Source organism: Rattus norvegicus, chromosome 5 (genome assembly GCF_021556685.1).
Source record: "Rattus norvegicus strain SHRSP/BbbUtx chromosome 5, alternate assembly SHRSP_T2T, whole genome shotgun sequence".
NCBI classification, from domain to species: Eukaryota; Metazoa; Chordata; class Mammalia; order Rodentia; family Muridae; genus Rattus; species Rattus norvegicus.
In genome coordinates this window covers 84,064,864-84,090,000 of record NC_141538.1, presented here as the reverse complement: position 1 = coordinate 84,090,000, position 25,137 = coordinate 84,064,864, and the positions used below count along the sequence as shown (strand labels likewise).

The following is a 25,137-nucleotide window of genomic DNA, read 5'->3' as shown; positions in this document are numbered from 1 at the left end:
TATGCTCTCACTCAATATCTTTCTGTTACTCTAGGCTCTCATTCCCTATCTTGAAACAAGATACTTATAGTTCTTTTGAGCTGGAATTTTCTTTCCTTATTTTTAATCATTTTATTTATTTACATTCCTAATGTTGCCCCTCTTCTGAGTCCCCCCTCCTGGACTTTTTCACTCTACCCCTTCATGATAAAGTGAAGATCATGTGGACATGTCACACATATAAATACAATAAAAGCAATATACAGCAAGACAGTACCAACATCAAATTAAATAGAAACAAACTTAAAGCATTTCCACTAATAATTGGGTCAAGCCAAGGCTGCCCACTCTCTATATATTTGTTCAATATAGTATTCAAAGTTCTAGATAGAGGAATTAGACAATAAAGAAGATCAAAGGGATTCAAACTAGGAAGCAAGAAGTCAAAGTATCAATATTTGTGGATGATTTGATAGAATACATAAGCTACCCCCAAAATTCTACCAGTAAACTTCTACAGCTGATAAACACCTTCAGTAAAGTGGTTGGATAAAGAACTAACTCAAACAAACCAGTAGGCTTTCTTTATACAAATGATAAACAGGCTAAGAAAGAACTTAGGCTTCACTCTTGATCTTAGCCAAAAGGCTGAGAAGCAGTGAAATTAGGATTCACAATAGCCACAAATAATATAAAATATATTGGGGTAACTCTAATCAAGGAAGTGAAAGATCTGTATGAATTGAAACTTTATTATAACGGACTTGTAAAAAAAAGTCACTCTGTGAAATTAGTCAGACCCCAAGTCCATATTACATTTTAGAGAATTTCTATACAACTAGGATAGCCATTCTGAAGTTGTGGAACTTTTTGTGTTTTCTATATTTGTTCTTTGTCTTCACACTGGATTTTTGTGCTTTTACTATCAAGTTTATTTTTATGCATTTATATGCCACGAAGAAAGAAAAATATCTAGATTAAGTAGATTAAAACTGGTAGGTTTATATTCTTTTTCATGACTCAAGCATCCATCATCGTCATACAGTCTCTATTAATTACCTAATATTTACCTCTGTGCATTTACCTGGCTGCATGTTGCACTTTACCCATATAAATCTACCTATATGCATATTTGTTATAGATTAGATCCACGCACAAGGGAGAACATTCGTTTTTCTCCAAGATTGTAGAACATTGCTTAACATTACACATTCTAAGTCTATCTGTTTGCCTGAACTAATAAATAAACATTAGTAAGTTAATGTAATTAAAGTCGATGTTCTGAAACTGTGTTGACTGCACAGGTGAATTGCAACCTGCATTGACTTTGGACATAGCACTTTGTCTTGTGTTTCTCTTTTCAAAGATCCATATTCAAATGCATAAGACCCTTCCAACCTTGTGTCATGGGGTCTGTCAGAAACTCAAGACCTTACATAAAATCCTTACACTTCTTCTTTCTTGGTTTTCTATTAGGACTTAAATCTAAAGCTGCCTTTTTAAATATATTTTTAGTCCTAGAAAAGAGCAACAGGCGCTGTGTACAGCAAAAACACCAATCGCCTGGGTATGCTCCTTTTCACACATTCTGTAGTTGAATTTTATATGCTGTTCATAAGAGAGGCATGGTGCTCACTCATTACAGATGAAGGTGCTGAGGCAGAAGGACAGGAAGTTACTGTCCAGTAGGATGTTAAGTCCTGAAATAATGAGATGCAAAACAGTGATACAAACTCATACATGGGGGTATCTAAGCTATTTTAGAGAAACCACAACAGAGAAACAGCTATATTTTTGTATTTTGCTGAAAGATCTCAAAGCATAATTCATGGCTCCTGATACTGAGTCCATTTGCTGATAACCTGTCCCATTTTGTGGAATGTCAAGCTTCCCCATACGTTTAACAACCATGATTCCTATCTTTCAGTCCTTATGGCTAATAACCAGGGGTTTATGCTTTATTTTCAGAATCTAGAATCATTCAAATCAAATTTGGAAATATTAAAGAGAATGAGTTTGTTTGACCCGTAGAACTACACTAATCAGGTTGTGGAAGCCCAGGCCTCAAGTTCCACTACTCAGAAAATTTCAGGAAGTGGAGTAGGGAGAATTAGAAGTTCGGGGACATCTTCTCCTACATAACTATTTCAGGCCATCCTGGGATATATGAAACTCTATTGGACATCTCTCCCTCCTCAAGCATTCTAATCATTTTCTTCTGTAATGACCAATTGCACATAAGAACAACAGTAACTTCCTCATCCCACCCTTCTCCTAATCATATGCACACATTTTAATATGATTTTAAAAAATAAATATCAAAGTGAATGTCCACTTCCAAGGAACCTTTGCAGCTTCTTCCAACTTTAAGCCCCACTGTTCAGTGAAATCCCAACTGTTCAGTTCTATAACTCGACAGACCGCTGAATCAAGTCAGTTATACTTGTTGCCCCTCTCTTCCTGTCAGCTACAGCCTTCCTTTTTGCGTGGAATCACACTTCTTTAGCTTGACAAACACAAACTGTCAGCTCGCTGTGCACAGCTGCAGCAGATGAAAGCATCTGGCATGTAACATATGGAATTTAATATCCTGATATTTACATAGATAGAAACTGGTTTTGCTCCAGACTACAGGAAATCTTTTGTATGAGGTTTAAAGGTAAAAATATTCAGACATCCTCTTGTTAGTACTTTGGCTAGTTGTATGTCTGTCTATTGATGGCTTTCCACTGCAAGAAGAAGCTTCTATGTGGAAGGTTGAGACAAGTTAACTATATATATATATATATATACATACATACATATATGCATAACATTATATATGAATAATAAATCTATTCATAAAGATTTAGGAGGCAATTTGAAACCTATTCGCAAACTAACAAAAGTGGGTTCTTCCTTTCGTTCTATAACCTTCGCAGCCTGAAACCTTTGACTTATGTTAGAGTACTGGGCATAAAGTTCTCTCTTGTGAGCAGGATCAAATCTAATCAGAAAATAGACATATACCAGACATAACAGTATTGAACATCTTGTCTTGGAGGCTGGTATTGCAGCAATCAAGTTGCAATACTGAGGATGACTACTGATGTCTTTTTTATCATAACATCCTGCATGGTACTTTTTGTCACTATAAAATCTAGATAGCAGGGAAAAATATTTTTCTGTCAGTTTGACATGAATTTCTGATGTTCCTGCGGGCAAAGTCTTTGGTATCTTCCACAATAGGGACTTACCATGTTGTATCATGGTAGATAACCAAGCGAAATAGTAATATCCCTTTCTATTTTCTAGTCCTCTGGAGATTCCTTAACCACTACCACAAAGAGAGATATCTCATGACTTAAGCTGCAATTTTCACTTGATAACCTATATTTTTGTGCATGGATACAGTCTAATTCATTTTGAAGTTTTAAAAAAATAAGCTGTATTTTGAAATTAGCTGACTAAAGACTGAGTTTCAATTAGTATTTTCCATACGTCCTTAGATTTGGTGATCCACACACTGTCTCTCCCTGTCCTTTAATATCCTACCTCTGTCACCACTTAATCTTTTATCATTCAATATTCCCCCTTTCTTACAATTCACATGTCTATTAGAAACTTTGCTGTTGCTGTTGATAAAATGCCACCATCAAAACAAGCTATAGAAAGAAGAGTTTCTTTGGGTCTGTAGTTGTAGAAGGCTGTATAAAGGCCCTTCTGCACAATTGTAGAAAAGTCTATTTTGGTAGGAGTTTGATAGCAAACAAATATGATGGCTAGAGCAGGAAGCTGAAATATCACATTTCCCAGTGCAAAACAAGCTGGTGGGACTTCAGCTTTGTACATATACTATGGAAATCAGTGTGGGGGTTCCTCAGGAAGACAGGAACCAATCTACTTCAAGATCTCACTACACAAATTATGGGCAAGTATACATGAAAGATAATTTCACAGAGAGACTTGCTCAAATATTTTCATTGCTGCTACATTCATAATAGCCAGAAACTAGAAAAAAACTAGATATCTATGACAAGATTAATGGATAAAGAAACCGTGGTACATTTATACAGTGGAATATCACTCAGCCATTAAGAAAGTGGAGTTATCAAGAGGGATGACCAAAATGCGAATGCTGCACTCCTTCTTTAAAAGGGGAACAAGAATACCCTTGGCAGGGAATAGGAAGGCAAAGTTTAAAACAGAGGCAGAAGGAACACCCATTCAGAGCCTTCCCCACGTGTGGCCCATACATATACAGCCACCCAATTAGATAAGATGGATGAAGCAAAGAAGTGCAGGCCGACAGGAGCCGGATGTAGATCTCTCCCGAGAGACACAGCCAGAATACAGCAAACACAGAGGCGAATGCCAGCAGCAAACCACTGAATTGAGAATAGGACCCCTGTTGAAGGAATCAGAGAAAGAACTGGAAGAGCTTGAAGGGGCTCGAGACCCCATATGAACAACAATGCCAAGCAACCAGAGCTTCCAGGGACTAAGCCACTACCTAAAGACTATACATGGACTGACCCTGGTAGCAATGAATATCCTAGTAAGAGCACCAGTGGAAGGGGAAGCCTTGGTCCTGCTAAGACTGAACCCCCAGTGAACTAGATTGTTGGGGGGAGGGCAGTAATGGGAGGATGGGGAGGGGAACACCCATAAGGAAGGGAGGGGGAGGGGCTAGGGGGATGTTTGCCCGGAAATTGGGAAAGGGAATAGCAATTGAAATGTAAATAAGAAACACCCAATTTAATAAAGTTAAAAAAAAAGAAAGTGGAGTTATGAAATATGTAGGCAAATGGATGGAAGTAGAAAAAATCGTTCTGAATGAGGTAACAGAGATCCAGAAAGACAAATATGGTATATCTTTGCTTATATTTAGATATTAGCTGTTAATTCAATGATAAACAGACTATAATCTGTAGAACCATAGAGTTTTTTAATAGGATAAGGGACAACAGTGGGGGCAGATAGATGTCCCTGGGAAAGGGAAATAGAATAGACAGTTATAGTTTGACCAGGAGGCAGGGGAATGAGAACAAGAGGATCAATACGTTGGGTGAGAGAAAAGGGAATGTGAGAAAAAATGGAAGTAAATTAAGCTGAAGAGCCACTTGAAGCTAATTCAGTATGGAAAGCTAATGTGGTGAATCTATCACCACACAGATTCTCAGAGTGGCTATCCAAGTCCCACCAATTTCCTTTCACATCTAAAAATGTGATCACTCGGCTTTCCATTCTGGCCACTATGTTTGTCTGCTGTCATGTCTGTGTACCACGATGGACTTTTAGCCGTCTGTAATTATAGACCCTCAAAGAAACCCATCTTTGTGTATATTGCCTTAATAGTAACATATACCACACCATATACATATCTAATACACATAATAAAATTTTTATATATAAACTATATAGTCTATATATAGATATATAGTCTCTCTATATATGTATATATATACATATATATATACATATAAAATCTCAATTACATCACTGGATAATAGGGAGATAGAACCCAGCTAGCATCTTTTGTCAATAAATGAGGTGTCCTGTACCAGAAATAGCTTATATCTAATTGGCTTTTAGTCAATGGCATCCTATGGGAATCCCCATAGCTTTCTCTCCACAAAGTGAGAGCAAGACCTTATTGCTGAAGAAAACAATCTACTGAGCATTTAGAAGTAGAGTTGTTGCCTACCTAGAACCTTTATGCCACGAGCTATTATTCTGAGTACCAGAAAGTATTCTGTATGCTACCAAAATGTAAAGGCCAATTCAGCCGCAAACCCTTTGATATACAACAGTGTCCTGCCTACAAGATATGCTAACACAATGGTGACATAAAGCCTGTGGGAGTAACCACTGAATATCCAATTTGAATTAGTGCCCACTCTAAGAGGTGGAATGCATACCCAACGCTGCTTAGTAACCAAGAACCTGATACTAGATAGCCCAGAAATCTAGGGTAAAATCCAACACTACTGTTCTATTAAAGGACTATAGTAGCAATTAAAGGAATCTTACTGATATTCTACTATATTCATAGATCAGGACATTGCTCCGCCATTATCAAAAAGGCTTCCTCCTGTACCAGATGGGAAGAAATAGAGGCTCATTGCCACACAATATATAGAGAAAAAAGACCTTGGAACACTCAGCCCTAAATGGTATTTTGTCATCAAATTGGCTCATCTCAGTGCTCAGGAAACACTGCTGAAGAGGAGGAAGAGACTGAGTATAAGAGGGAATGAAGGATACCAAGAAAACAAAGCTTCTAAACATGCAGTATCAGTGCACATATGAACCCACAAAGACTAAGGTAGCATGTACAGATAAAGCAAACATGTGCCCCAATTCCTAACCCAGAAGCAGTCTCCAACTGATAACCATTTGCAAATGAATATTTAATTTACTTCAAGGGAGTCCCACTTGAGAAATAAACTACTGTTAAGGGTAGGCTGCATGCCTGGCAAGAGATAGCCAAAAGGAAACCGGCTGACAACATCTTTTAGGTTCCTTGTCTTATAATGTCATGTCACAACCATTTCTTTTACTTACTAAAAAATTACGTTTTAAAATTTTTCTTTACTATGTAACTGTTTACTTTCATATTGGCTGGGGCTCCCTCCTGGACTACTTCACAGGATCTCGATGGGTTAATGGGACCATTTTGGGTATTTCTTGTCTAACCTGTTTCTGGAAAGGCCTCATTTAAGTTGTCAGTCATCATCTGTTCAAAGGGAATTACGTTCTTCATTTTCTCCAACTGCTACTCAAATTATGGATCCCGACCTAAGACCCAGACAGGAACTCAGCACAGTTCTTCAATTGCTGGTGATTTCCAGGCAGATTAGCCCACCTGGTATGGAGGGTCTCTTTCCAGGACTATAGGGAGTCTGCAATTGTCTTTTGGTTATTGGATCTGATCTCCTCAAAAGCTACCCAACCAATGGCTTTTAGAGCAAGTTTACACCCAGGCAGCCATCTTGGATCCTTCGCTGACCCCCACCATAGCACTGTCTCCAGCAGCAAAGAATGCAAGTGTGTTCATCATTTTTTAATTTTCATTTTAATTTTTCTCCTTTTATGTCCCAAGTCCTTTGTATATATATTATGGCTTCCAGTTTTGTGTCTTTATGGGATTTCTCAGTGTGAAAACAAGTGGCTTTTTGCATCTGTGTCTGCTTCCTGTGCATTTTCTTGGACTCTTCTTTTGCTTTTGTTGGTTTAGTCCTATTCCTATGAACTTGTTTTGTTTTATATTATTATATTATATTGCATTTTATTATTTTCCCTTAGTAGCCTCTTTGTTTTTTAATGAGAGGCAGAAATTGAGTAGATCTGAATGTGTAGGGGGAGGTAGGAAGGAACTGGGAGGAATAGATTGAGAGAAAACCATAATTAGGATATAAAAAATCAATCTATTTTTAATAAAGGAAATAAATAAAGCAAAGAGTGTAAATTGGAAGCAGGGTGAGGCTGCATAATCTCAAGGCCTGCCTCTGCTCACACACATCCTCTAGCAAGGCTGTAATGCATAAGCTTCCCCAAATAGTAATGTTATTCGTGACCAAGCGTTCAAATACATGAGCCTATGGGGGCATATTCATCATTCAAACCACAGGTTTCTGCTTGCAGACTTTCACAGGGTCATTTCCAGATTGTAATGCAAGACACATTTACTCCAAAATTTTAAGTCCCATTAAACCTCCCCTAACAGCAACACTAACATGGAGACCCTGTGGGTGACACTTCTGTTCAGACCACTACTACATACAATATGTCTTTTACCATCCCCTACTTTTTTTTCACTTGAGTTGTGAGACAATAGGCTTCCACATGGGTTTTCATATTCTCATTCTTTAGATTATTAATTCCCTTTACATTCTCTCTCTCTGATGCTCCCCTGTTCCTCACTGCTTATGCCCTTTTTGGCTCAAATATTCTACCTCACTAGTTTCAGGCCTAAATGGAACACTTTTCTTACCCTACTGACAGAAAAGCTCAGGAAACAGCTCCAAAGAGGGGTCAGAAGGGATGTAAGAGTGGAAGATGGAGAGAGTGCTCTGAGATTCTTTCTTGGGGATGTGACATATCTATGGCAATCATGAACTCATAGAAATCATGGTTATCTTCATGACACTAAATCTGCCATAAATTCTGGGGCGGATAGAATAAATGCGTTCCAGATATTATCCCTTACCGAGAAATTATTGGCAGTGGATAGTTATTGGGGAAGAAATGTCATTTTTTTAATGTGGCCACAGGTACATTTCTCACACTCCAGTGTGTGTTCCTACACGCATGCACAGATATTTAGTCATAGTTATTTGCTTTTTTTTTTGTTGTTGTTTTAGTATTTCTTTTTTTTTTTTGATTTTTTTTTTTATTAACTTGAGTATTTCTTATATACATTTCGAGTGTTATTCCCTTTCCCGGTTTCCGGGCAAACATCCCCCTCCCCCCTCCCCTTCCTTATGGGTGTTCCCCTCCCAACCCTCCCCCCATTGCCGCCCTCCCCCCATAGTCTAGTTCACTGGGGGTTCAGTCTTAGCAGGACCCAGGGCTTCCCCTTCCACTGGTGCTCTTACTAGGATATTCATTGCTACCTATGGGGTCAGAGTCCAGGGTCAGTCCATATATAGTCTTTAGGTAGTGGCTTAGTCCCTGGAAGCTCTGGTTGCTTGACATTGTTGTACTTTTGGGGTCTCGAGCCCCTTCAAGCTCTTCCAGTTCTTTCTCTGATTCCTTCAACGGGGGACCTATTCTCAGCTCAGTGGTTTGCTGCTGGCATTCGCCTCTGTATTTGCTGTATTCTGGCTGTGTCTCTCAGGAGCGATCTACATCCGGCTCCTGTCGGTCTGCACTTCTTTGCTTCATCCATCTTGTCCAATTGGGTGGCTGTATATGTATGGGCCACCTGTGGGGCAGGCTCTGAATGGGTGTTCCTTCAGTCTCTGTTTTAATCTTTGCCTCTCCCTTCCCAGCCAAGGGTATTCTTTTTCCTCATTTAAAGAAGGAGTGAAGCATTCACATTTTGATCATCCGTCTTGAGTTTCGTTTGTTCTAGGGATCTAGGGTAATTCAAGCATTTGGGCTAATAGCCACTTATCAATGAGTGCATACCATGTATGTCTTTCTGTGATTGGGTTAGCTCACTCAGGATGATATTTTCCAGTTCCAACCATTTGCCTACGAATTTCATAGACTCGTTGTTTTTGATAGCTGAGTAATATTCCATTGTGTAGATGTACCACATTTTCTGTATCCATTCCTCTGTTGAAGGGCACTCGGTTCTTTCCATTTTCTGGCTATTATAAATAAGGCTGCGATGAACATAGTGGAGCACGTGTCTCTTTTATATGTTGAGGCATCTTTTGGGTATATGCCCAAGAGAGGTATAGCTGGATCCTCAGGCAGTTCAATGTCCAATTTTCTGAGGAACCTCCAGACTGATTTCCAGAATGGTTTTACCAGTCTGCAATCCCACCAACAATGGAGGAGTGTTCCTCTTTCTCCACATCCTCGCCAGCATCTGCTGTCACCTGAGTTTTTGATCTTAGCCATTCTCACTGGTGTGAGGTGAAATCTCAGGGTTGTTTTGATTTGCATTTCCCTTATGACTAAAGATGTTGAACATTTCTTTAGGTGTTTCTCAGCCATTCGGCATTCCTCAGCTGTGAATTCTTTGTTTAGCTCTGAACCCCATTTTTTAATAGGGTTATTTGTTTCCCTGCAGTCTAACTTCTTGAGTTCTTTGTATATTTTGGATATAAGGCCTCTATCTGTTGTAGGATTGGTAAAGATCTTTTCCCAATCTGTTGGTTGCCGTTTTGTCCTAACCACCGTGTCCTTTGCCTTACAGAAGCTTTGCAGTTTTATGAGATCCCATTTGTCGATTCTTGATCTTAGAGCATAAGCCATTGGTGTTTTGTTCAGGAAATTTTTTCCAGTGCCCATGTGTTCCAGATGCTTCCCTAGTTTTTCTTCTATTAGTTTGAGTGTGTCTGGTTTGATGTGGAGGTCCTTGATCCACTTGGACTTAAGCTTTGTACAGGGTGATAAGCATGGATCGATCTGCATTCTTCTACATGTTGCCCTCCAGTTGAACCAGCACCATTTGCTGAAAATGCTATCTTTTTTCCATTGGATGGTTTTGGCTCCTTTGTCAAAAATCAAGTGACCATAGGTGTGTGGGTTCATTTCTGGGTCTTCAATTCTATTCCATTGGTCTATCTGTCTGTCTCTGTACCAATACCATGCAGTTTTTATCACTATTGCTCTGTAATACTGCTTGAGTTCAGGGATAGTGATTCCCCCTGAAGTCCTTTTAGTGTTGAGGATAGCTTTAGCTATCCTGGGTTTTTTGTTATTCCAGATGAATTTGCAAATTGTTCTGTCTAACTCTTTGAAGAATTGGATTGGTATTTTGATGGGGATTGCATTGAATCTGTAGATTGCTTTTGGTAAAATGGCCATTTTTACTATATTAATCCTGCCAATCCATGAGCATGGGAGATCTTTCCATCTTCTGATGTCTTCTTCAATTTCTTTCCTCAGTGTCTTGAAGTTCTTATTGTACAGATCTTTTACTTGCTTGGTTAAAGTCACACCGAGGTACTTTATATTATTTGGGTCTATTATGAAGGGTGTCGTTTCCCTAATTTCTTTCTCGGCTTGTTTCTCTTTTGTATAGAGGAAGGCAACTGATTTATTTGAGTTAATTTTATACCCAGCCACTTTGCTGAAGTTGTTTATCAGCTTTAGTAGTTCTCTGGTGGAACTTTTGGGATCACTTAAATATACTATCATGTCATTTGCAAATAGTGATATTTTGACTTCTTCTTTTCCGATCTGTATCCCCTTGATCTCCTTTTGTTGTCTGATTGCTCTGGCTAGAACTTCAAGAACTATATTGAATAAGTAGGGAGAGAGTGGGCAGCCTTGTCTAGTCCCTGATTTTAGTGGGATTGCTTCGAGTTTCTCTCCATTTAGTTTAATGTTAGCAACTGGTTTGCTGTATATGGCTTTTACTATGTTTAGGTATGGGCCTTGAATTCCTATTCTTTCCAGGACTTTTATCATGAAGGGGTGTTGAATTTTGTCAAATGCTTTCTCAGCATCTAATGAAATGATCATGTGGTTTTGTTCTTTCAGTTTGTTTATATGATGGATCACGTTGATGGTTTTCCGTATATTAAACCATCCCTGCATGCCTGGGATGAAGCCTACTTGGTCATGGTGGATGATTGTTTTGATGTGCTCTTGAATTCGGTTTGCCAGAATTTTATTGAGTATTTTTGCGTCGATATTCATAAGGGAAATTGGTCTGAAGTTCTCTTTCTTTGTTGTGTCTTTGTGTGGTTTAGGTATAAGAGTAATTGTGGCTTCGTAGAAGGAATTCGGTAGTGCTCCATCTGTTTCAATTTTGTGGAATAGTTTGGATAATATTGGTATGAGGTCTTCTATGAAGGTTTGATAGAATTCTGCACTAAACCCGTCTGGACCTGGGCTCTTTTTGGTTGGAAGACCTTTAATGACTGCTTCTATTTCCTTAGGAGTTTTGGGGTTGTTTAACTGGTTTATCTGTTCCTGATTTAACTTCGATACCTGGTATCTGTCTAGGAAATTGTCCATTTCCTGAAGATTTTCAAATTTTGTTGAATATAGGTTTTTATAGTAAGATCTGATGATTTTTTGAATTTCCTCTGAATCTGTAGTTATGTCTCCCTTTTCATTTCTGATTTTGTTAATTTGGACGCACTCTCTGTGTCCTCTCGTTAGTCTGGCTAAGGGTTTATCTATCTTGTTGATTTTCTCAAAGAACCAACTTTTGGTTCTGTTGATTCTTTCTATGGTCCTTTTTGTTTCTACTTGGTTGATTTCAGCTCTGAGTTTGATTATTTCCTGCCTTCTACTCCTCCTGGGTGTATTTGCTTCTTTTTGTTCTAGAGCTTTTAGGTGTGCTGTCAAGCTGCTGACATATGCTCTTTCCTGTTTCTTTCTGCAGGCACTCAGCGCTATGAGTTTTCCTCTTAGCACAGCTTTCATTGTGTCCCATAAGTTTGGGTATGTTGTATCTTCATTTTCATTAAATTCTAAAAAGTTTTTAATTTCTTTCTTTATTTCTTCCTTGACCAGGTTATCATTGAGTAGAGCATTGTTCAATTTCCACGTATATGTGGGCATTCTTCCCTTATTGTTATTGAAGACCAGTTTTAGGCCTTGGTGGTCCGATAGCATGCATGGGATTATCTCTATCTTTCTGTACCTGTTGAGGCCCGTTTTTTGACCAATTATATGGTCAATTTTGGAGAAAGTACCATGAGGAGCTGAGAAGAAGGTATATCCTTTTGCTTTAGGATAGAATGTTCTATAAATATCCGTTAAGTCCATTTGGCTCATGACTTCTCTTAGTCTGTCGACATCACTGTTTAATTTCTGTTTCCATGATCTGTCCATTGATGAGAGTGGGGTGTTGAAGTCTCCCACTATTATTGTGTGAGGTGCAATGTGTGTTTTGAGCTTTAGTAAGGTTTCTTTTACGTATGTAGGTGCCCTTGTATTTGGGGCATAGATATTTAGGATTGAGAGTTCATCTTGGTGGATTTTTCCTTTGATGAATATGAAGTGTCCTTCCTTATCTTTTTTGATGACTTTTAGTTGGAAATTGATTTTATTTGATATTAGAATGGCTACTCCAGCTTGCTTCTTCTGACCATTTGCTTGGAAAGTTGTTTTCCAGCCTTTCACTCTGAGGTAGTGTCTGTCTTTGTCTCTGAGGTGTGTTTCCTGTAGGCAGCAGAATGCAGGGTCCTCATTGCGTATCCAGTTTGTTAATCTATGTCTTTTTATTGGGGAGTTGAGGCCATTGATATTGAGAGATATTAAGGAATAGTGATTATTGCTTCCCTTTATATTCATATTTGGATGTGAGGTTATGTTTGTGTGCTTTCATTCTCTTTGTTTTGTTGCCAAGACGATTAGTTTCTTGCTTCTTCTAGGGTATAGCTTGCCTCCTTATGTTGGGCTTTACCATTTATTATCCTTTGTAGTGCTGGATTTGTAGAAAGATATTGTGTAAATTTGGTTTTGTCATGGAATATCTTGGTTTCTCCATCAATGTTAATTGAGAGTTTTGCTGGATACAGTAACCTGGGCTGGCATTTGTGTTCTCTTAGGGTCTGTATGACATCAGTCCAGGATCTTCTGGCCTTCATAGTTTCTGGCGAGAAGTCTGGTGTGATTCTGACAGGTCTCCCTTTATATGTTACTTGACCTTTTTCCCTTACTGCTTTTAATATTCTTTCTTTATTTTGTGCGTTTGGTGTTTTGACAATTATGTGACGGGAGGTGTTTCTTTTCTGGTCCAATCTATTTGGAGTTCTGTAGGCTTCTTGTATGTCTATGGGTATCTCTTTTTTTAGGTTAGGGAAGTTTTCTTCTATGATTTTGTTGAAGATATTTACTGGTCCTTTGAGCTGGGAGTCTTCACTCTCTTCTATACCTATTATCCTTAGGTTTGATCTTCTCATTGAGTCCTGGATTTCCTGTATGTTTTGGACCAGTAGCTTTTTCTGCTTTACATTATCTTTGACAGTTGAGTCAATGATTTCTATGGAATCTTCTGCTCCTGAGATTCTCTCTTCCATCTCTTGAATTCTGTTGGTGAGGCTTGTATCTACAGCTCCTTGTCTCTTCTTTTGGTTTTCTATATCCAGGGTTGTTTCCATGTGTTCTTTCTTGATTGCTTCTATTTCCATTTTTAATTCCTTCAACTGTTTGATTGTGTTTTCCTGGAATTCTTTCAGGGATTTTTGCGATTCCTCTCTGTAGGCTTTTACTTGTTTATTAATGTTTTCCTGTGCTTCCCTAAGTGTGTTCATGTCTTTCTTGAAGTCCTCCAGCATCATGATCAAATATGATTTTGTAACTAGATCTTGCTTTTCTGGTGTGTTTGGATATTCCATGTTTGTTTTGGTGGGAGAATTGGGCTCCGATGATGGCATGTAGTCTTGGTTTCTGTTGCTTGGGTTCCTGCGCTTGCCTCTCGCCATCAGATTATCTCTAGTGTTACTTTGTTCTGCTATTTCTGACAGTGGCTAGACTGTCCTATAAGCCTGTGTGACAGGAGTGCTGTAGACCTGTTTTCCTCTCTTTCAGTCAGTTATGGGGACAGAGTGTTCTGCTTTCTGGCGTGTAGTTTTTCCTCTCTACAGGTCTTCAGCTGTTCCTGTGGGCCTGTGTCTTGAGTTCACCAGGCAGCTTTCTTGCAGCAGAAAATTTGGTCTTACCTGTGGTCCCGAGGCTCAGGTTCGCTCGTGGGGTGCTGCCCACGGGCTCTCTGCAGCGGCAGCAACCAGGAAGACCTGTGCCGCCCCTTCCGGGAGCTTCAGTGCACCAGGGTTCCAGATGGTCTTTGGCTTTTTCCTCTGGCGTCCGAGATGTGTGTGCAGGGAGCAGTCACTTCTGGTTTCCCAGGCTTGTCTGCCTCTCTGAAGGTTTAGCTCTCCCTCCCACGGGATTTGGGTGCAGAGAACTGTTTATCCGGTCTGTTTCTTTCAGGTTCCGGGGGTGTCTCAGGGACAGGGGTCCTGCCGCTCCTGGGCCCTCCCCCACGGGAGCCCAGAGGCCTTATACAGTTTCCTCTTGGGCCAGGGATGTGGGCAGGGGTGAGCAGAGTTGGTGGTCTCTTCTGCTCTGCAGCCTCAGGAGTGCCCACCTGACCAGGCGGTTGGGTCTCTCTCTCACCGGGTCTGGGAGCAGAGAGCTGCTGCGGGCCGGGATCCGCGGGTGTGGGACTCGTTATTTGCTTTATAGTTAGGCTTATCATTTACTATCACTTAATTTAGTTGTCAATATCATTATAGTTTTAGCCATTAATAACCTTTCAGTTGGTACATGCATCCCTTTCATTTACCCATAACATCACAATGAGACTTGCTTTTTAACTAATGCTTGAGCACTTTCTTTGAACTCTGTCATACTAGAAGTTCATCTACCATATTTCCTGCCCTAGTCTTTGAATCAGTCAATTTTTTTCTTTAGACCTTTTACTATGATGGAGATTGGGCTCATGGTATTGTCCTTAATAGCTATTGAATTTGGACTCAAGTGTCAGAAAGCAATAATATAAATTATTATTATTATAGTCATTATAATATTATGATCATTTTATCATAATCATTAACATTCAATTATTTTTTTTCTTTTTTCTTTTTTTCGGAGCTGGGGACCGAACCCAGGGCCTTGTGCTTTCTAGGCAAGCGCTCTACCACTGAGCTAAATCCACAACCCAACATTCAATTATTTAATGCTTAAATTTTAACCATATTCTTTCCTGCACATATTTGGGAAGCACTTGTGGGGTATCTAAATATTGAGAAAATATCTGTGGAAGATGTTACAGTTTATAAGAACTGGGCCTACATCTTGAAAGCTCACAGTCTGCAGATATTTTCTAGTGGCAGCTGCCAAATTATATGCAACATAAAAATTTACTCAACTAACTCCCAGAATAATAATGCAATACAATAACAAGAGCATTTATTTCATTATTAAATTTTCCACAATATATATATAAAGTACTTAAATCTTAGCAGACATGGAATATTTTTGGGTAGATAGATGAATGAAAGTATGCAGTATATACATATGTACATATGTATAGGCAGATATAGGATGTATGGTTAAACAATATGATTGTTTTTAACTTACATAGGAACAACAAGAAAAAATGTGTTATCCTACCAGATAAAAGTAGTGATTGAATTTTTTCGACATCACTAGTTTGAATAAATATCAGTCTAACATTGTTGGATGAAGTGGAAACTTAAGGTTTTTTTTGTTTTTTGTTTTTGTTTTTGTTTTTGAAAAGTTAGTTGGATGGTGTTTTGCTGGAGCAAACACAAGGAAGAACATTTTGTTAAACTGGACACAGGTAAGACAGGCTAAAGCAGACTCGAGAAGGAAGTTTGGCTGAAGCAACACAGGAGAGAGGATGTTCTGAGTAAGCAGATGAAGGGACATGTGACGAAGGATTTTTTGCTAACAACATACATGTATTGATCTGACTTACCTTGCATAGTTGAGTTGCATTTTTTGGGACTGGAGAAACTTGTGGGGGTGTCCTGCAATTTGTTGCTGTTTCCATGGACTTGGGTGATTGGATGCATGTGCTGAGGTAAGATGCATATTGAGGCAAGACCATTGGAGGACATGTGATGTTTGGAGCGTATAAATAGGACTCACAGAGTGACAGGGACAGAGCTTGTCTAGCTGCTACAGATAGCTGTATAAAACTTGTGGGTCTCATGTCTTTGCTGATCTTCTCTTCTCTGAAAGACTCACAGCTAAGAACTTCTGCTGTCCCTCCAGATCCCTCCTGCTGCCACAAGTTAGGCTGAAACCTGGCTGCCACTGCTTGATCTTGTCACTGCTGTCTCTAACCCGTCTCTACCAAACTGGCCTGCTGGTCGGTCCTTGAAATGTTTGCGAGTAGACAGACGTGCTGTTGCCTGCTAACCTCTGAACTGGACCATTGATTTCCAGACAACCACAGACAGGAGTTGCTCCAAAGACTCTCTAAACAGGTCCACTTCCCCTGTATCCTTTCTGGTGGGTAGTGGGCTAAAAGGGAGGTAAAACCATTTAAGAACCATTATTAAAAATACTGTTTAATAAACATTAAAGTTAGAGTTGGAAGCAGAAGACTTTGAATATAGTTTGTCAGAATGAATTCCCTACTACACTTGGTATCTGCTGGGGTTGGCTCAAGTAATTTGCATTCACTTGCCTTATAATTGGCACTGACCTTCAGACCGAAAGTTCATCTGGAGTTATCAGCCAAGTCAGAGAGTCCTCTTTAATGTACATCCCCAATATAAGCACCTAGGTTTGTTTACAGAATGGGGATTAGTTTACAAGAAGGCACATTTCAATATATAAAGGTGGAAACTAAAAATATCATAACAGTATTCCTGGAAGTGGAGCAACAATTCTGAACTATTCAAATGGTCAAAACAAATCACACAACGGCTTAATTTTAAATAAATGAGAAAATTGTTACTTATTTATGAGAGAATGACAACGTGACTTTAAAATATACCAACCACTTTGGAAATACTATTATGACCAAATGTAATTTGAATGTCTCATGTATTCAATTTTCTTTTAAATTTTATTTTTCTTAGTCATTTTATGCTTTTACATTTCAAATGTTATCCCCTTTCCCCCCACTCCCATACCCTCTTCACCTACCCCGGCTTCAATGAAGATGCTCCCAATCCTACCCATCCACTTTCACCTCAACATTCTGGCACTCCCCTACATTGGGGAAATGAGCCTTCACAGGACCAAGAGCTTTTCCTCCTATTGATGATGGACAATGCCATCCTCTGATACATATGTGGCTCTAGTCATGGGTACCCCAAGTGTACTCATTGGTTGATGGTTTAATCCCTGGGAGCACTGGTAGAGTTTGATTGGTTGATACTGTTGTTCTTTCTATGGGGTTGCAAAACCCTTCAGCTCCTTCAGTCTTTTCTCTAACTCCTCCATTGGGCTCCCTTTGTTCCGTCCAATGGTTAGCTGCAAGCGTCCTCATCTGTATCAGTAAGACTCTGGCAGAGCCTCTTAGGAGACATCCATATCTGGCTCCTGTGAGCAAGCACTTCTTGGCATCAGCAATAGTGACTGGGCTTGGTGTCTGCATATGGGATGTATACAATTTTAATCTGCTTGTAGCCTGGCTATCTGCATCACTGTTTCAATTCCCAAAGATTTCCATTCTCTGGCTACATGCAAAAATGTTGAACAGTCCTTTTGAATACAGTGTTAAAACCTGAGTCAGAGGAGGGAAAAACTGAACTTTATATTTATCACACAACAGCTGTCACTCTTGACTTAATTCTTCACTTCCTAAAACAAGTGACCTAATGTGTAAACTTAGTAACTGTCACTGTATTATTAGTGGCCTCGAAAACAAAACCATCCACTTAGTACAAATTGTCCCCTCATGTGCTTTATATTAGTCGAAGATCCTGGTTATTATATGTTTCTGATGCTCTATGTAACCTCACATCATAGTTTATTCTTTGTATAACATTTTTGTAGCACTGTATAATCTGAGGCTTAAGAATGAAAATCTTTACCTTACAGAGAAAAACATGTTATCAATACAAAGTAAAATAAGAAACAAATGATGATAACATACAGGTAAAGTGTGAACTTAACCCAAGCTTATAGTCTAAAAGAATACAGATAATTATTTCTATTTTAGAAATTTATGTTACATAATAAATTTTTTTCACACAGACAAACCTAAATGATTGAACCTGGAGATGGTCATATCCATTTTGGGCTCCAACTTCCTATTTGACAGTTCTAAGTGTTTAGAGAATGTATGTAGCTTTGTGAATTAGAAAAAACAAAACAAAACAAAACAAAAAACAAAAAAACCCCTAAATTGATGAAGAACAATTTAAAATCTTATCACCAAAATGGGACAAAATTCTAAAGTAGCCAAATGTACTTTCTTACACAAGGGAAACTTCTAAGTAAAATCTTCCTCTATGATAGGTCATGTAAAATTATTGTTTTCAATGTCAAAGACAATAAAATTGTGATAAAGATACAAATCAGTAGTGGAAATTTCAAATTCATTTCTTCATTACTTGTATACATGAACATGCTTATCTTTATTAGTATTTGCTTAGAAATGATTAAAAGTAGTATATTTAGCAAAAACAAAAACAACAACAACAAAAAAGAAAACAACAAATAATACCCGAAAAATCAAAAACAAAATCAAAGCTAAATGAAAAAAAAATGGCCACAAAGTCCTAGCATCTACATTGTATTTGCCAGCTAGTCCTTGTCATGAATTTGTTTGTTCTGATTTAATTTGTTCTTTTGACAGAGAGAGAACACAGAAAAAGACAGACACAGAGACACAAAGAGAAAGCATGAACTTAGGAGTATCTGAGAAAAATTGGGGGAGAGAAAGAATATCATTAAGATATATTAGATAGAAATATGAATTTCATAAATAAAAAATAATTAAGTAAAAAGAAGTGCTGTTACTAATTCATAATAATAAAAACAAACAAAAATGAAGAAAACTAGTCCAATTATCATTAAAAACTAAGATAATGAGTTTTTCCTATACTTTTAATGAAAGAATGCAAAGTATTATATGTTGGAAACTGAATTATTGTGGACAAAACCAAGATAACTTTACCATGGTATTGAAAAGCATCATAGGTTAGAAAATCCAAAGTCTTACCAATGTAAGGTATAATGCACACCTGCTCTTCCCACTCTGAGGACACTTTTAGGGAGGCCAGAAGACTGTGAGTTTGGGGCCAGTCTGTGCTGCAGAGTGAAACTGTCTCAAACACACAAAGCAAACATAATTAAGATTACATTAAAACTTTCCAAATCTGAAACTGATCTAAAGACTCATATTCAGCATAGAAATCTTCAAATATTAACATACCTCTGGGTTTTGCTTTTGTTTTGTTTTACCTTTTTTAATCTAGAACATGTCAAATTCATGTAAATCTCAGGGAAACTGAAGGTACTGAAGATGTCTCAAGTAATCTTGGGAAGACAGAACAGAGCTGGACGAGTGACATCAGTGGTGCTAATGTGCAGGCTTGGAATAGCTGCATTTCTATATAGGATCCTTCTTTCCCACCAAGCACAATACAAACTATACCGAATACTTTTCTCATTGCTATACAACATACCCAAGCAGAATCAACTTGAGGAAGGCTTGCCTTCTATCTACAATTCCATGGGTCGGTCACAGTGATAAACACATGGTGGCAGGAGCTGATTGGTGACATTAAATCCACAGTCAAAAAGTAGATTTGTTCTCAGCTTGTCTTTTCTCTTTTATTTGCTCCAGGGCCCTAACTTATGAAACAGAACTCTCCACATTTAGAGTGGAACTTCATGTTTTAATTAATTCTTAATCACATCTTAATTAATTAATTTCAGAGAATTCTTCATAGGTATCCTCACAGGATCTGCCTTCAGAGTAATTCTACAACCAGTCAATTTGACAATACATATATATATATATATATATATATATATATATATGTATGTATGTATAAGCTGTCATATGAACCGCAGAGTACACATGTATGTGGCAGAGTTAAAATCACAAAAATATTAGAAGACAATATAGGGGTAAATATTCATGACCTGGGCTTGATAAAATCTTCTTAGCTATGATTAAAGTTGTAAGCACTTTGTTTTCTTTTTTATTTCTTTATTTTTTAATTATCTTTCAACTTTCTCTTCTTAGGTATGATTGAAGAAAAACATGTGTAATAAATTATAGCAAATTGGATTTTAGCAAAATAGGATCTAAAGACCCTTATATTTTAAAACCAGTAAGAAAAGGAAAATATATCTCAAACTAATATAAATTGTGTAGAGGAAAAGGATATGTATATGTGTATAAAGACCTCTTACAAGGCATCAGTAAAGTATGGATAAGTCAGGAAAGCATTAAATAAAAGAAGCAAAACTCACATAAGTTGTAAGATGTTCACTTGCTTTTTTCTTTCTTTCTTTTAAAAATATCTTTCACTTTTTTTTACAATGCAGTTATTATCCCTCTCCTCATCTACCCTCTTGACAGTTCCTCATCCCATACCGCACCTAGGGCCTTAAGTGTCTCGAGGGCTAGGTGCATCTTCTCTCACTGTGGTCAGAACAGGCTGCCTTCTGCTGTATATGGTTTGGGAGCCTCATATCAGCTGGCGTATGCTGCCTGTCTGGTGGCCCAGTGATCTTAGAGGTCAAGGTTAATTGAGACTGCTGGTCTTCCTATGGGGTTGTCCCTCCTCCAAAACTTCTTCCAGTCTTTCTCTAATTCAACCACATGGTTCCTGGCTTCTGTCCATTGGTTAGGTTGCATCTGTATTGCTCAGCTGCTTGTTGGGATTAGAATTTGTCCATCTCTAAAGACAGAATATATTAGCATTTGCTAAGATAAAGAGTTGGAAGAAATAGATAGTAACTGTGTGTAATGTAATATTCTAAAATGATTAACAACTAAAATGAAATGTACTGTTTTACATTTCAAGTGTATATATTGAATGATGCAAAAATAATGTATCAGAAAGCTATTGAAATAATAGTAGCAGCTTGGGCAGATGGCTCAAAGGCTAATTTGCTGAGCAAGCAAATGGATTAGATTTCCGTTCCCTACCACGTCTAAGACCAGGTAGGCAAGAAGTGACCACCTCTGGACATTGAACATTTTTTCTCTTTCTTTCCATCTTTCTTTCTTTCTGTTTTTATTTATGTTTGTTTTTTCTTTATTTCTTTTTTGTCTTTCTTTCTTTCTTTCTTTCTTCCTTTCTTTTCCATTGTATCTGATGAGAACAATACAGCATAAGATTAAGCAGTTAAGCATTAGATATTTCATTGTACAAGATTGCCCTTTCAGTCTACAGCAAGATGGCTAAGAAGGACAGTCATACCAGTGAACTCTGGGTTTTACTGAAGAACCTTGTCTCAAAAATGAGGTGAAAGAGGGATGAAGATTCAGGACATCAACCTGGCTCTTCCACATATATGCACACTCATGCATACATATCTTTATACACATATTATGCTCACATATGCACATTATGTATGCTCATATATACTGAATGTATGTATATATATACATATATACATATGTATTTATGTATACTGTATCCACATCACATTCACATTCACAAGAAAAAAAAAGCACAACATATACATTGCTTATGAAGCATTCTTTGGTCTTTTACATTGGTTATTTTATTTATTCACATTTCAAATGTTATCTCCTTTCCTGATTTACCCTCTCTAACACCCCTCTCCCCTGCCCCGTTCCCCTGCTTCTATGAGGGTACTCCCCCACCCATCTACCCACCCCTGCCTCAGCACCTTAGCATTCCCCTATGCTTGGTCATTGAGTCTCCACATTACTAAGGGACTCCCCTCCCATTGATGCCAGATAAGGTAATCTTTTGCTACATGTGCAGCTGTAGTCATGGGTCTATGTGTACTCTTTGATTGATGGTTTAGTGGAAGTTCTTGGAGGGTCTGGTTGGTTGTTGTTCTTTTTATGGGGTTGTAAAGCCCTTCAGCTCCTTCAGTCCTTCCCTTACTCCTCTATTGGGGTCCCTATGCTCAGTTGATGGTTGACTGTGTGCATCCACATCTGTATTGGTCTGGCTCTAGCACAACTTCTCAGGAACAGCTATACCAACTGATCTAGTCTTATTTACAAACCTATTACATAACCGTACTCTAACTTTAATTAAAGTATTTGCCACCATCATCATTATCATTGTGTGCCTGTGTGTATGCATATGCATGTATGTGGGTGTATACCACAGTACATATGTCGAGGTAAGAGGAAAACCTATGGGAGTTAATTTTCTTCCCCCATCATGGACTCTGGGGATTGAACTTACATCATCAGGTACTTTTACCAGGACCATGTCAGTCGTCTGTATTTTCACTTTAATGATAAAGAATATGAGATGCTAGGTATATATCAAAGTTCCTTGAATAGAGGTGTGGCTGGGGTTACAATCTTATCTGAATGATGCAAAATCTCTAATGTTAAACAATTATTCTACATCACTCTTATCTGTTACACAAGAAGGAAAAATGAAACCCTTAATGTCCTTCCCTGTTTCTCTTTTCAATTCTGCTCTTCCTATATACCCTCTTGATGAATTGCTTGTAATGGAAGTTTTTAAACAATTTGAATATTACTGCCCTAGTCACTGATCTGTTGCTATGAGAGAACACCATGACCAATGTAATCATTATAAAGAGAAGTATTTAATAGAATGCTTGCTTACAGTTTCAGAGTAATAGTCTATTATCATCATAGTGGAAAACATGCATAATGCTGGAGAAGTGGTTGAAAACTCTGTCCCGAGACATAGGCAGAGAAAAGAGGAGACACACACAGAGAAATGGAGAGACAGAGAGATAGAGAGTGACAGAGAGTATGGTTTGGGGTTTTGAAATTTCAAAACCCATTCCCAAGACCATACCTTCTAATACTTCTTAAATGTGCCACTCTGTGGTGAATAAGCTTTCAAATATAAGAGCCTAGGGAGACAATCTTTTTGAAACTACCACAGTCATTAACATTATAAAATCTTATTAAAATTAGCCATAGATATTCCCTAACTCTAAGTTCAGGTAACTATAAAATCTATGTTTTCTTTGTCTTTTGGGGTAGGCTGAACAATTCATTTTATTTATTATTAGGGTACAGATAATACTTTAGCATGAGAGGGCCGTAGTAAACTCAGATTGCTCAAAGGTAAAGATACTTAAGTCATAAGATCCAATATTTAGTCATGGGTAGCAGCATATTTTTCAGGTAGTTACTTTACTTCTCTGTATCTCAATATCATTGTCTTAATTTGAGAAAAAAATAAAATCTATTAATAGTGTAATGGAATTGCAATGGTGGTTAGCAGGTATATACAATTGTCAGAATGTGCAAAAACCCAGTCTCAGGCCACTGAAGCATTTCTTCATCCTAATCCTTAGAGCCCACCATAATGTAGCTTTACAAACATGCTTTGGAGACTGGTAGACAGGAGCTCTGGCAGACAGGAGTCATTCTACCTAGTATGTAAAAGCTCTCTTTCCTTCAAGCCCAGAGAGCTCTATTGCAAGTGGCCAAGTTAAACCAGATTGAAAACCTGAGGCAAAAACTTGCTACAACTAGGAAAAGAGTGCATGACAGGAGTTGGCTTAGTCTCCTAGCTTCCCTGGAGAAATTAGAGCGGCTAAGATGTTTAAATCCCCAGCCAAAACTCATGATTTAATTTGACTTTATAGTTCCAAGGATTTCCTTGTTGTGGTTTCCCTATACCATATACAGAGCTATCCTCTCTCCCCCTGTGGAGAAGAAAGCCAGTCACTGTGAACGTGTGTTGGCAGATCTTTCATGTGGTCTTGCTAGGCAGACACATCTGCAGAAAATCTCGGAAAGAAGACACAGGTTGAGCTCTGTACAGCTCGTAAGACTCTGAATCCTCTTTCGCATACTGATTCCAGTACTTTATCCTCCAATCATCTTCGAGTTTCCTGCCTATTTATCTACATACAACATGGAAATAACAGTCCATGTGTCGCTTTATTGTTGTAACATTGTGGGAGCTGATGACTGATACTGCCATGATCTTCAATTAATGACTGTTGGCCTCTACTAGAAAACTAATGGAGATAAATAGCATGCATTTGATCCTGGCTCAGCTGTGCTGACCTCATCCCCATCATTCTGGACAAATAAGATTGAATGGATTGAGTATGCAGGAAGAATATTCTTTGTCTCTTTGGCTAAGAAGTCATCCCATCACATTTCTTGATTTGTCCTGTTTGTTTTGCAGTCAGCTCTAGAATTGTAGATTATTAAGGACAGATGGCAAAGCAGAGATGACTTAGCTCTTCTCACAGTGAGGTAACCAGCAGGAAACATCAAATAAATTGTGGACTCTAGATTGGACATATCATTTCTTGACTACATTACATTGTTTCTAGGGAACAATCAAAGACTACTGTGACTGAAGCAGCTGTAAAGGATAAGAGATGTCCAATCTCATTTTGTTTTGTGCTGAAGAATTAAAATGTGAACACGAGGCAGAAGTCACCTGCTAACCCTTCCTGGATATCACTGAAGAGGTTGCTCGGATTCAGGTAGAAAACAGAATAAACAAAAGCCATGTTAACTAGAAATAAAATGACTTGGGACCAGATTCTGAATTCTTTCCTAGGAGGTAATAATTGCCACAAAATAAGATTTGAAAAGTGGTTCTTCACCTCAGAAGAAGAGGAAAAATGATTCTAGGAGTCAGTGTGGTCAAGGATACCATGAGAACCTGGCCCACAGAATCAACTAAGCAAGACTCAAGGGGCTCGCAGAGACAATCATGTAGCTTGTATGAGTCTGAGCTAGACTTACTGCATGTATGACATAATTTGCTCTTGGGACCCTTTTCCTTTTACTGGGAAATAAACAATTTTCTAGTAGAGGCCAACAGTCATTAACTGAAGATCATGGCAGTATCAGTCATCAGCTCCCACAATGTTACACCGATAAAGTGACACATGGACTGTTATTTCTTCAATAAGTCTTGGTAT

General features: G+C 38.3%; 1 pseudogene; it reads right to left on the bottom strand.

Moving 5' to 3' along the window:
* Positions 1–6,605: 6,605 nt before the first annotated feature.
* Positions 6,606–24,720, bottom strand: LOC134479067 (ATP synthase subunit d, mitochondrial-like; annotated as a pseudogene).
* Between the last annotated feature and the right edge of the window lie 417 nt (positions 24,721–25,137).